This window comes from Eucyclogobius newberryi, unplaced genomic scaffold, assembly GCF_026437365.1.
Source record: "Eucyclogobius newberryi isolate DKJ021-1_F unplaced genomic scaffold, fEucNew1.0.hap1 SCAF_11, whole genome shotgun sequence".
Taxonomy (NCBI): domain Eukaryota; kingdom Metazoa; phylum Chordata; class Actinopteri; order Gobiiformes; family Gobiidae; genus Eucyclogobius; species Eucyclogobius newberryi.
Window position 1 is genome coordinate 23,241,806 of NW_027315735.1, and position 14,167 is coordinate 23,255,972.

The 14,167-nt window shown below is 41.6% G+C and overlaps 1 long non-coding RNA gene across 1 annotated transcript in view; it reads right to left on the reverse strand.

Annotated features, from left to right (window-relative positions):
- The window catches only part of LOC140354267 (uncharacterized), a 38,383-nt gene extending 26,788 nt beyond the window's left edge, over positions 1-11,595 (reverse strand). Inside the window, exon 1 of the long non-coding RNA XR_011925957.1 lies at positions 11,490-11,595. This is a non-coding gene — a long non-coding RNA (uncharacterized lncRNA). The remainder of the gene's footprint in view (positions 1-11,489) is intronic.
- Between the last annotated feature and the right edge of the window lie 2,572 nt (positions 11,596-14,167).

Here is a 14,167-nt window from a genome sequence, read left to right on the forward strand (position 1 = left end):
CTCCGAAGAGGCATAAAGTGAACGTGCCAACCACCTTCGGCTGAAAGGGAAAAATTTCATTGGTTTGGTGATAAATAGGATTTAAGTTGGGGTGACAGCTCCTCTGTATGTTGCTGTGCGCGTATGTTTTTGTAGGCATAAGCATATTCAAGTGATCCGCGGCGGTGGGCATCCTTCCAGCGAGCCCCGGATGTGCTTGTTGTGACTTATCTCTCCGAAACAAAGATGGAAGTGTCAGTGTGCTTATTAAAACATGCTTTTAGCCCCGGCCGCCACTCTACAGGAGGAAATCGCTTTCTGGACCAGATTGACAGAGGAGAAGAGAGAAAACAACATCCTCATTTAGGCCCAACATCTTGGACATGATTGCCCACTTTAAGCCTGATGTTCCTATTGAGGTTTTTAATTGTTGTTTGCTTCTTGCGCTCATAGCCGCATATTCACCAACAACCGCTGCGGTCTCCATCTATAATTACCTTCTATACTTGTCCCCCTATTTCAAACAATTGCATGATTAAATGCTGCACTGTTTTTCCTTTGCATCGTGCATCCTCAAAAACAACACAGCATTTTCTGTTGCGGCTTGTTTGTAAAACGGTGCTTTTTAACCCACGGTGCAAGAACCCACAAAAGCTGCACAGCGAAAGAGCGGCAGAGGAAGGCTAAAATAATTTTTAAACACGCCCCACTCACTATCAATGTGGTGTCGCCTATCACATTATCGTTCAGACACGATGGTGTCAGCTTACAGAGGAAATGAAAAGATTGTTGTTGACAAATCAACGCTGACAAGAGTGGCTGAAGAGATCCCTCCAGCTTCACACAGGATTAGCCGTGTGCCATCTTTGAGACAAAGACAGTGGTCCATGTGTTGCTATTTCCATCATAGACACTGCAGAGGCGCGGGAGACGAGTGTTGTAAATGTTGGCGCGGTGATGGGCTGTTTCATTCTGTATTAACAGATTAGACTCTTTTATAAGCCAATCACTACAGTTAATGTGCAAGTGCCAGAACGCAGCAGGCCAACAGTCTGAAAGTTTGCTTTACTTGTACATCTATAATTCAAGACTAACAGTATAGAAATTCTGTCATCGCCTGTGATGCACTGTACAATAATGTGGCTCGTCTTGTGTGTGCCTTTGAAGAAGCTGTCAACAGAATTGAAGTTTTACTGTTCGTTTGATCTTAAACTGATTCTTTATTCATGTGCACGAGGCTAAACTGCCATTTGCGTACATACAGCTGTCATGGCTGTTCGCTCACAATGCTCCAAAAGTGCCTTTATTGTGAGACCAAACTCTTGTCTTTACGTAATTTCTTATGCACATCAAATTTCCATGTAATTTCTCAACTACAGAAAAAAACAGCTGCAAAAAACAAGACACAACAGAATAACAAATTAGTTATCACTGAATGACCTCAGAAAATCCATGCACATTATAAATTACAAAAGTGAGCCTTTTTATCAAAAGTTTAAAAAGAATATTTTTCTTTATTCCAAATATCTTGTACTGAACTTTTACACATCAGGTTTACACAGTTCAAATGCAACTTTTTCAGAGCCTTGGGCTCCAGCTCGGGGAAAGTTGTTTTGCTCAAAAATGTCTGTGTCTCTGAGGATTCAATTGCAATTAATTGTAATGGATTACACCATGATATCACAGTGTTTTACCACTAGTATCCCAATTGTAGTAAGATTATATACAGACATTAATTCAAAGTGATCAGATCATCTTCTAAATATTTCATCATCTAATCAAGTGTGAGAGGAGAAGCTCAGAGTTAGGAGCTGTGTCTGCTGGCTGCCATGTCCATGGGCCACACAGGGACGAGCAGGCCTTGCCCCATGCCCTCATATGCCACGCTGCCTACTCGCGTGGACATCTGCCATTCTGACTGGTGTCAGTGCCTGTTGCCTCTGTTTGGCTAACGGCTTGTGACATGGTTGCACCCCTGGGCGCCGTGCAGCTCTGAGTGGTGGGCATCTCGTTTGTGTGGCGAATCTCCGAACTAGCAGACACATTGACCTATTCTTTTGGCTTTAGCATCAATGTCAGAGAGTGGCCCGGTGCCTGCCGTCTGCACACACCTCTGCATAGAGCGGCGTGCCAGATAACCCTTCACCAAACATCAAAGAGACACAACCTGCCGATCAGCAGTAGCATTAACCCTCAACCAAAGAATCACAGGGACGACTCCTAATGATGCCACAGGCCCAACCGCGGCCATTACCACAGCAACAGCCTGCAGGGGTTGCTATAGAGACAGGTTAAAGAAAGTCTAGAATAACTTTGATCTGCACTGACACCAAATATAAACTTTAGGAGAAGTGCGATCAGCAGAAGCTTGTGGAAAAACTGTGGGATGCAGATGCACATCAGCACATCAAGCTCCTGCCGGCCCTTTTATATGACTCTATTGTTGACCAATATCAGCATGGATCCTCTGTGAGCTATAGATCCCAGACATATTATTATATAAGTGTTAGCTGGGGGGCAGCTCTGCTCTGCTCAGTCTGCCGTCCTGCTTTCACCCTGACCCCGAGCACACATCAGCTATCAAACGACATAGTGCTTCTATTTCTGTTCTTGCGGCTATAAAGACATTGTTTTAATGCTTCTGTGCTTTGCAGGCGTCCCTCTGTGTAAACACACATAAAAGTGAAAATATGCTGCGGCAGCACAGGTCGACCTGCTCAGTGAGTCTGCTATAGCAGTGACAAGAGTCAAGAGACTGAGAAGGACTACCTCCAACATCGGGACCAATGCACGTCTATATTAGATCACTGTATACACATTAGAAGAGAAAGGGGCCACCGAGTGTTTGTATTAGTCCCAGGTATAGCAGGCTGTGATTACATATGGTGGTAGAACTCTCAGCTTCATAAAGAATCAGATAGAGGTGTTTGAACTGGGATCTTCAGAGTGTACCTGCACATGAATGCATCACTGTATATATGAATGAGGAAAATGCAATTTCAAAAACCTTTTTAATACTATTTATTAATGTTTCAAAGGGTGTAAAGTGCAGAGAGTGAGGGCTGTGGGCTGTTAGGAGATTAGTGTGTTATTGCTTTGAGACCAACTGATCTGACATCAGCTGGACAGCTCAGACCAGCTGACCAATCAAACACACACACGCGGGTTATAGGGACACTGCATGAAGCCCACAGGCAATAAACGGTCATCATTTAACCACAACTTCAGCCATCTGCACTGCATGATAACAACACAAACTATTAGATAAGAGAACCTTAATCTATCCCAAAATGGGGACATTCCACTGTTGCAACACAGATTAGTTACAGAAAAACTGAATGGAAACAAAAGTGGAATAATAAAATCTTCCCTAAACTTATATTTAAAGCTGTATAAATATATTCAAATCTTGTATAAATGTACCGTATTTTCCGGACTATAAATCACACCAGCCAAAAAAATGCATAATAGAGAATAAAAAAACATATATATATTTGTTTTGATTAGAAAACCCAAATAGAGCATTTGTGCAGATTTGAGAACTTCAAACCATCAATCAAAAAACAATCAAAACCATTTTTGTAAAATTACGCCTTGAATACCATGATGATTATAGGGTTTTATAGTGCTCTACAACGCCCCCTTGAACATTTGAACTGAGGAAAAAATCTAATCATTTTGAAATGAAACGTTGCACAGACAGCCATCTTGCCATTGTGATAATAAGAACATACCTCTAGCTTGTGTTGCAATGGCAACGTCAAATATTTACCATTGAAATACATGGGTTTTGGTTAACTTAACAATTTGAAAGAAATGACAAAACTTATTTGGTCATAGTTAATGAAATTTGGCACACTAATCCTCGTGGCCGTACTGAACAACAAAGTCCACAAAGACACACCTCTATCTGCAAGCATGTTACCGTGGAAATGTGGAAATATTGCCATTACACATGCCACATACATGGGTTTTGGTTGTCAGGATAAAATTGACTCATAGACAAAAAAGCCAATGAAGACATAGCTATCTCCAACTCCAACCGATCTTCTGTGAATAGACTAGAGATAAGGTTTCATATCTTTGATTTCAGCTCATGAAAAATTTAAGTTGCGTTTATATTTTTGTTCAAGTGTATGAAATACTAAAAAGAAAGAGAATAGACATGGAGCTTTAGGTAACGACTGAAAGCAGATGGCTGGGTTCCCTTATAGAGGGTGAGCTCAATCACACGGGAGGAGCTCAGAGTAGAGCCACGCTGCGGAGACTGCTGCCTCCGCGACCCGGCAACCCGGCTCTGGATAAGCAGAAGAAAATGGATCGATGGACGTGTACTTACATATGATTTATGCATAGGTCAAAGCTGGGATCAAAATGGCAACCTCCCAGTCAAGTCGCCCGCTCTACCACCTGGCTGGTGTGGACTATGACCTGGCAGAGTGGATCCTGGACTACCTCACAGACCGACCCCAGTTTGTGAGAGCCCGGAACTGTGTGTCTGACACTCGGACCTGCAGTGTGGGGGCGCCCCAGGGCACTGTCCTCGCGCCCTTTCTCTTCACCCTTTACACTGCAGACTTCAGACATGACACGGACAGCTGTGTCCTGCAGAAGTTCTCTGACGACTCTGCCATCATCGGACTCATCAGGGACGACGATGACGCGGAGTACAGAGGACTGGAGCAGGACTTTGTGGACTGGTGTCAGCGGAACCACCTCCTCATCAACGCGGGGAAGACCAAGGAGATGGTGGTGGATTTCCGCAGACGCCACCCCACTGCCCCCTCACCAGTGAACATCCAGGGACGGGACATTGAGAGAGTGGACTCATACAAGTACCTGGGTGTTCATCTGAACCACAAACTGGACTGGACTCATAACACAGACGCACTGTACAGGAAGAGCCAGAGTCGGCTCTACCTCCTGAGGAGACTCAGGTCTTTTGGAGTGACAGGGCCACTCCTGAAGACCTTCTACGACTCTGTGGTGGCATCAGCCCTCCTGTACGGTGTGGCCTGCTGGAGCAGCAGCATCACAGAGAGGGAGAGGAAGAGGCTGGACAGAGTCATCAAGAAGTCCAGCTCCGTCCTGGGCTGTGCTCTGGACTCGGTGCAGGAGGTGGGGGACAGAAGGGTCCTGGCTAGATTCACATCTATGCTGGACCATGAGTGTCGCCCCCTGCAGGACACTCTCTCCGCTCTGGAGAGCAGCTTCAGTGAGAGACTGATCCACCCTCGATGTGTGAAGGAAAGGTTCCGTAGGTCTTTCCTTCCTGCTGCTGTCAGACTTTATAACAAAAACTGTTAGTACTGAACACTCGCAATACTGACCTAACCTAATACTGATGTGCAATTCTGTCATATTTGCAATTACTGTGAAATTCATGTGCAATCTATGTGCTGTCGTGACACATATTCATGTGCAATTACTGTCGGGATCAGATGCAATGGTATTTATTTATTTATTTATTTGTCTATGGGAGTTTTTATTTATTTATAGGAGATCTTCTACTGAAAGTGTTTTTCAGACTTCCTATAAGTGATCTGTTCTTCTGTATCGACCTCTGTATCTACCTGCGTTGCACCAATGAAATTTCCCCATGAGGGACAATAAAGGATTATCTTATCTTACTTAAACTGTTAACATTTGCAGTTGAATCTGCTCCCAGACCCTGGTTATTTTAACATCTAAGAGTTGAACATAACAAAGAAAGTCTTCCCATAGTAGACATTTAAGATTTCATAAGACTGCTTATGGCTCACAGGAGAATATACACCCCACAAACATATAAAAGGGCACAGTTACAGAAGCAACATTGTGTGTTTATAAATAGGCCCAAGGCTGCAGCCACACAGGAGCTCTGAAAAGTTTTAAGATATGAACGGAAACACTTGGCCTTTATACATTGTTCTGTTGAGAGCCTGAGCACAAGTTTTAAAAGGATGGACAAAGAAAGTGAACGGAAATGGACAAGAGGGAGGCTGAGGGAGGTGGGTGGAGGAAAGGTCTTTCCTCAGACCGCTGCAGTGTTTGGAAACCTCCTCTAAAACCAGGAATCGGCGGGAGGCCGTGGGAGTGCAGAAAACCAATAACAGAGAGGTGGTGGACTGATTTCAGATAATGTGGAGAGGTGTAGGAGGTAGAGCAAGAACCGGACCGGCACCATAAGCCAGCGAGATGATCAGGAGAGAGGAAGCCCCCTCAGCCCAGTGATGAGAGGAGAAGCTGCTGCCTCCCATGGAGGAACCACAACACTTTATTGTGGCTTTTACTACCACTAAAGCCATTATTCCAATTACAACTACTAAAGAGTGGGACACACTAACACTAAAACACTAACTGGAGCTGTTGGTGAAATGACCACAAGGCCAACCTGAGGTCTCCTGTGGGTGAAACCTCTCACATGTTCAGTTTCCCATGAATTTGGCAGATGAATATTAGCCTGGGTTCTGCACAGCTGTTCCAAGAACTGAACTACATGTATAATATAATAGAAGTACTTAATAAGCAGTTATCTACAAGTTTTCCAGCTTAAAGCAAAAGCTAAAAACTCACATGGACACATAAGATGGAGGAGAGGTGGAGATCCTATCTTTATCGATATGTTGCGGTTCAGTTTAGAGTGCAGCCCTGCAGTGAACCGCAGACAGAGTTGGCACAGGAAGTGGGTGAATGAGAAAGCTGAAAGAGGTAGTCCCTGTCCACAGGTCGCCCCCTCAGCCCAGAGTCATGACGAGAGGAGAGCCTGCTGCCACCCACAGAGCAACAGTATCCAGGGGCAACCAAGGGAGTCCTTCTCCTGCCACACCATCGCCCACTACACATCCAATACAAGCCGGCGCCTCTCCACCCACCGCCCAGCAATAAACTGACACAGCCTGATTACTTCTCCCACACAAACACATAACACCAGCAGAAGGCTGATTAGTCAATAATGTGGGACTAGATTCACTGAGAAAAGACGTGATGCGGAGGTGTGCATCCGGGGTTTCCTCTGGCATTTCAGTCACGGTGACAAGCTCATTTGTGTTTTGTCAAGCAAGTACCACAAAAGATTCTGATCTGTGTGCTGAATAATATAAGGAGCTAACAGCTAAACAAAACAGGCCTACATTGTATTTGTTTTACAATTACAAACGCTGTCATTGGTTGAGCTGTTGCTATGACTGCCAAAACAAGGGTGTTACTCTGGAATTTTTTTTTGTGTAGCTTCACATCAGTCCGACCAATCAAATGTGCATAGTTTCAACTACATCATTTAACATTAATGTTCTGTACTCCCCAAGTGATTGGAAGGCTCGCAGACGCCTACAACTGTGTGCAATAACACTCCACAGGAAGCCGAGCCTTTGGCCTTGACAAAAGCCACTGCAGTAAAAGGCATAAATGGTTTAGTTCAGACTCATTCAGACATAAAGGGATGTGAGAAAATCTAAAGTGCATGGGCCTGAACAGCGGTGTCTGAGAGAGGACTCAGCACTGCTCCTGAGGTTTGTCTGGACAGGCTGAGTGGGCAGAGGTGCACCCTTGGGCTTTCCCCACAAACAGCAACTCATTACAAAAGTAAACACACACAGAGCTGCACAAAGGGCTTCCCCGGACCACAGCTGTATCAGGGCTCACCTACAGAGGCAGCGGGACATCTATTATTCACTTGTAACTCTGCACACATTTACTTTTCTGTGACCATGTTTGCCTTTAGCTACAGTACCTATAGAGTGCATTAGGTGACAGCAGGAAATCAAAACCTCTACTATACTTACTTGGGAAGTTGAGAAGTGTTAAAGTAAATATTCTACCACATAAACACATACAACTACTAACATTGCACTAAAAGCTACTACATCTATTACCACTACACAGACCTTTTATCACAACTGGAACTTTCAAAATGTTGCAGTCTGTCTCACTACTTACTACTTCTAATACGTATACACATTATAAATAATGAAATGTCCTCTGATTGTATAATGTCCAACAACAAACCAAATGCGTGGAAGTAAATAACTTAATGAAGTTCAATAACAGGAGGTGCGACTCTGCTTTCCAGGAGTTTGTTATTATGTCGGTCTCAGACTAATAAGACGGAAGGATTACGTGAAGGGAAAACCTATTAACGTCAGAATATGGATGTAATATTTATAAAGCCACATCAGTGTTTCATTATTCACCGCAGCAGCACCGCACAGTTGTGGATGGGGCTCTCCTATAACAGACTGGAGGCAGTGGGTGGAGAAGGGCTTTCCCGATGCTCTTATGTAAACTCCACACACCTACTCACTGACGGAGTGATGCATGATGGGAGAGCCAGGCCACGGTTACATAAAGACAAATAATAATGTCCTTTCAATAATGCATCTGTTCACACTCGTATATGAGCTAAATGAGTCGAGGCGTTGTGTACCCGGACGGAGGCACGAGCAGGCGAAGTGAAGAATGGTGCTGGGAAGTTGCGAAGTCACTGAGGACAGGAGGAAATGGCAACAGTTTTTCATTGCATTCAAACTCTTTTTTAGGTCTTGAAAAGAGTGACTTTACTGGCTGTGCGGTTTTAACTGACAGAAAGTAAACAATATACAATATTTGGTATTCTTTGATGAAAGAAGATCAAACACTGTTTGTTAGACAAGAGTGTAATGATTGTGTAATGTTTTCATCCGGTTGTTAATGAGGGAAATTTAAATACTGATCAAGCATTTGAAATGTTAACATATAGTTTGTAAAATCTTTTCATGTATTGGTATAAAACAACTAATTATATTGTTAAAAGGATGAATGATGTCTTTGTTATGGGGACTGAAAGAAAAAACATGAAAATGTTGCCTGGAAAGTCCAGAATTATATCTCTATCTATATTTTTTATGCAGATCGATATGAGTCTGGTCACTGTTTTCATCTTCACCAGTTTAGATGGTCGTGATTGACAGGTGGATTAGCCAATCAGGGACAGGCATGGTCCGTCAGTATTAAAACAAACATGGATAAGGGAAAAAAAGAAAGGGACACTATTTTACAATACAATTGTTTTAATCTGATGTGCGAGAAGCTTGTTCTACAAGATAATGACCAATGAGCTCCTTTTTGCATCATGGAAATAATTGATTGCTTGGTTTCAGTTTGAGTTTGACTCAAAGTGCGATAGTGGTGACCAGACTCACTCTGAATGGAAGAAGTGTATATTCTGGATCCCAGTCAAATGAAAATGTCTTCTACTGATGCAAATATACATGCAGTGCATCTGGAATGTATTCACAACACTTACAGCCTTATTACAAAAATTATTAAATCCATTATTTGCCTCAAGATTCTGCAAACAATAACCATAATGATAACTTGGAAGAAGCTTGTTAAAATTATTTGTAAAATGTGTTAAAGATTTGATTTTTTTAGAAAAAAAAGCACATATTCAGAGCTTTTGCCCAAACATTCTAAATTAAATTAAAATGCATTTATTTTTGTTATTCCCAAAATCACAGCATTTACCTTTGATGTGAAAAAGTATATAAAATAGTGTCCGGATGCACTGTAATCATGTCTGCTTTTAGTAAATGTGCTTTTAAGAATAATAAACCATTTCCACTCAGACACATCTTCATCTCGACCTTGTTAGCGTTCGGCGTTCAACATTAATTAACTTGTGGCATCTTATCGGTCTCGCTCTGCATCTTGATAAGCACAGTTTCTATTGACTATTTGTTGCATTCACCATTTAGGAACTATTCATTAATCACACCTCAAATTGCATGCACATTTTTATATGACTAATAATGATCCTCCAAATAGTCTTTTTTAATTATTGATGAACGGCGCAGCACTTTCGAGGCACACATTACAATAAGCCATGCAAATTAAATGTCCCTATAGAAATGACTGCCTTATTAAAATGAAGATTATTTGAATGTTAATTAAATTCTGTTTTAAGTTACATTATTATGCATTCATGCTATGATCAAACTCGATACATCTGCACCTCGCCAACTTGAGCTTTCTCTATAGTGTTTCTTTATCTTAACCTCAGCCGTTTATTTTACTTTTATCTTAACCTCAGTTTTCCTGTTCCTGCACATTAAAGCCCTCGAGATGTGCTCAGTTCATGTTGATTCTCTTCCTACACGTTTATGGATAATTCTGTGTATTATTTTGTACATTTTACGATTGGCAAAAGTATCTATAAAAATTTAAATTAAAACTGGTATAAAAACAAAAAATTTGACCTTTTCTGAATATTTTAAATATTGTTGATGCAATCAGATATTATTATTATATTGGGTTTAAAATGTTGTTTTTTTTTTGTGGTATTTTTTTAACTGCTAATAAACTTGTTTAAATCTGAGAAATATCGAGGTCCGTGGATTTACTTGCAAGACGGATAGATTTAATGCCATATTGTGAAACATTCCAGGCAAAGAAATAACGGCAGACATTTTACCAGAAAAGTTACAAAGGGAACCAATAAGAAGAAAAAAAAGTGTTTAATGAAATATATAATTTTCTGGAGTCAGCTTACACTGGAAAAAGATGGATACAACTACTTATTTTTTTAAATAAGAATTCACACAAAAAATATATATATAAATTAATTACTGACTTTTAAAATGTAATGTGTAATTCCCCCCCCCCCTCTCCATATCAGTTTAAATAATAAATAAGATAATTTTAAAACTAGTTGAGTACATGTTTCACCTGTATGGTCTTATTTTATTCGTTGAGCTGATAGAAAACAACTTACAGCTCCTCTAAATGAAAGCAGCAGCAGGTCATGCTCAGATGAGCTTTATATGTAAGGCTTGCTAAGGTACATGCAGTTTTTCACCATCACAGAGGCTATAAAGCTATAACGCCTTGTGCAAAATATACATACATAAAGCTTGAAGATAGATTCTGTTCCATAAGTTCCTGGCTGTTGGTTTGTAAACGCGCTGCAAACGGAGCAAAAAGACCAACTGGGAAATACATCAGCCCCTTTAATGAACATATCACTTTCTGAATTTTAACTGATTTAACAGCACGGGAAAAGACATTAGGCTTTTCTCAGTGGCACAAACCAAGAATGAATAGAATATCGCAGCACTCCACTGTAATAGGGCACAACTTCACTTTAAAGCCTGATGATATATCTGTCAGCATGAAGTTATTTTTCTATTAGAGTCTTTCAAATGCTGCTTCTCGCTCCAAACATCACATAAGAGGGGAACATTGGGGTGCCCTCTTGTTAAATCTCCCTGTGCGCACATCGCCTCGCCCCGGGGAAGAGAGAGAGAGAGAGAGAGAGAGAGCGAGAGAGAGAGAGAGAGAGAGAGAGAGAGAGGGGTATCCTGCAGTCTAAACCCACCCACGACTAACTGCCCCGGTCCTCCCCCACCCAAAAAGATGTCAGTTATGTAAAACCATGATGAGGTGGAGGTCCTGGGGGGGCTTAACATTGTCATCATACATTAAACAGCACCCCAGGTCTGACTAAACACCAGCTCATTAATAAACAATGAAGGGGTTAAAAATAGACTTCTTACCCCCTCGTGAGAAGTTATGGGAGAGTCTTCGAGGGAGAGGGGGTTTGTGATGGGCTGAGGTGGGAAATAGACAGAAAAAAGAGAGGGATAGAGAGGACACTGGAAAGGATAAGATTAGTTATTAAGTGCTTGAAATTAGTAGAATTTATCTTGTTTTGTGTATATTTTGGTTACCTTAAAGTAAGATCGTCCATGGAACTGACTTAAAATAAGAAAATAAATGCTACTGCACTTGAGATCATGACAAAATTACTTGTTCTATTGGTAAACCCTATTTTAAGAAAGTCAAAATATTCTCAAATCAAGATAGATGCTATTTATGTCAATCACTTTTAACGTATTGTCTTATTTAAGATTGTCATTTTTTCCAGTGAAAAAGGAAGAATGGGGAAAGAAGAAAAGAAAGGAACTCATAACACATACTTCTGACCTGAGACGTGGCACACTTTTTATGTTGAAAAGATTCTATGCGCACGGCACTCACTACATGTATTACCAAATGACAGCGTTAAGACAAAATGTGCACATATTTTCTTTGCCCTTCTGTCTTGTTTGCCACACCACAGGACACACTGGCTCAGATAAATGGAGTGGAATGTGAGTGTGAAGAAGAGTCTTGTGTTTCAGGGGTTGAAGTAAGTAAGTAAGTAAGTAAGTAAATTTTATTTATATAGCACCTTTCACAGACAGAGGTCACAAAGTGCTTCACAAAACACAGAATAAAACAATAAAAACACAAAAAACTTACAGTGAACAATACATATACAACAATATACAGTAAAATCAGTCCGTAAAACAAGTGCATTTAAAAGGCTTGACTAAATAAAAAGGTTTTAAGCTGACCCTTAAAAGCAGTAACTGAGTCCAGTGACCGTAAGGAGAACGGAAGATCGTTCCAGAGTCTTGGGGCAACAGCCTGGAAGGATCTGTCTCCTCTGGTCCGAAAACGGGTGCGAGGAACCAACAACAGTTTCTGGTCCAAGGACCTTAGTGAGCGAGAGGGAGCGTATGGTTTAATCAGATCGCTGATGTACGATGGGACCTGACCATTTAAAGCTCTAAAAGTTAAAACAAGAATTTTAAACTGTATCCGGTAGGAGACCGGCAGCCAGTGAAGGGCTTTAAGAATGGGTGAAATGTGGGCCTTTCTATTTGTGCGGGTCAAGATCCTCGCTGCAGAGTTCTGGACCAGCTGCAGACGAGAGAGTTCCTTCTTGTTAAGACAGGAAAACAAACTGTTACAATAGTCTAAACGTGAAGACACAAATGCATGAATTATAACTTCCAGGTCATTTTGAGACACCATTTTCCTGAGCTTAGAGATTTTCCTCAACTGAAAGAAACAGTTCCTCGTCAACAGCTTGGAGTGGTGCTCTAAAGACATGTCTTTGTCAAAGACAACACCCAAGTTTCTAAGACTTGGTTTAGCAGTCTGACCTAAAACACCCAAGTACTGGTTTATCCCTGGAATGGCATCATCAGGGGCAATAATCAGAGTTTCTGTTTTGTCAGCATTTAGCTGCAAGGAGTTTTGACTCAGCCATTGTTTAATTTGCACTAAACAACTGACCAAGGAGTTCAGCTTCTGGATCTCAGAAGGTTTAAAAGAGCAATAGAGCTGAATATCGTCAGCGAACAGGTGATAGGACACATCACTAAACTCTTTAATGATCATTCCCAGGGGAATTATATAAAGCAGAAATAAGACGGGACCCAAGACGGAGCCCTGAGGAACTCCACACAACAGATCAGCTGAGTCGGACATTATTTGGTTTGCAGCAACACTAAAGCTCCGACCGGATAAATATGAGGAAAACCAATGAAGAACTGACCCCGATAGTCCAATCAGGTCCCTCAGTCTGTTCAACAGGATATGATGGTCGACAGTGTCAAAGGCTGCAGACAAATCCAACAGAACTAGAACAGTGCATTTTCCAGGATCAGCAGACATCATAATGAAGTACAACAAAACAATGGAGAGAATCAAAACGAAAAGGATAAATTAAAGGAATAATGGAGGATTTTTGGTGCGCAATCTGAGTCTCATTTCCTCGTGGCGTGGACGGCCGAGTAGTTCTCCCACATGTCAATCATTCCCTGCGTCCTACTGCACACCTGCAGGCTCGTTGCCAGGATAGCAGCACGTTTCCCTGGCTGCACATGCGTGGTTGATATGCAGGGGTGTTTTTAGCGAGTTCCTTCAGTCTATAGTACAAAATAATGACAGAGAAAGACTGTGTTCGAGCTCAGAAGAGACGGAGATGCGATGCGATCCATCGCACTAATAAACACACGCACGTGTAGCAGCTGGGCTGTTGCATGCTTCCGCACGAGGTTTGATGGTAGGCAGCGTGTTGGAAACAACAGGAGGGCGGGGGGGTGGGGGGTGAGTGTGGTGAGTGTGCGTATGCGCATTTTTTTTTTAAAAGGGACTAACAGTCGCTTGAGTTCTCAACTCAGCAAAAAATCCTCTATTACTCGTTTAAGTCTGGAAACTAATCCTTCAAGAAGAAACGCAGATTAGAGGTAGGTAATATGTAATATGTGAGTATAAAGTATATAGTTTGTAGTACAAAAAAAATACAAAAAAGCTGATTCAAATAAGCGTATATGGTGACATTTTTGTTCAATGTGGAATACTATTGTTATACAGATTATATGCCTTAAATATCATATTG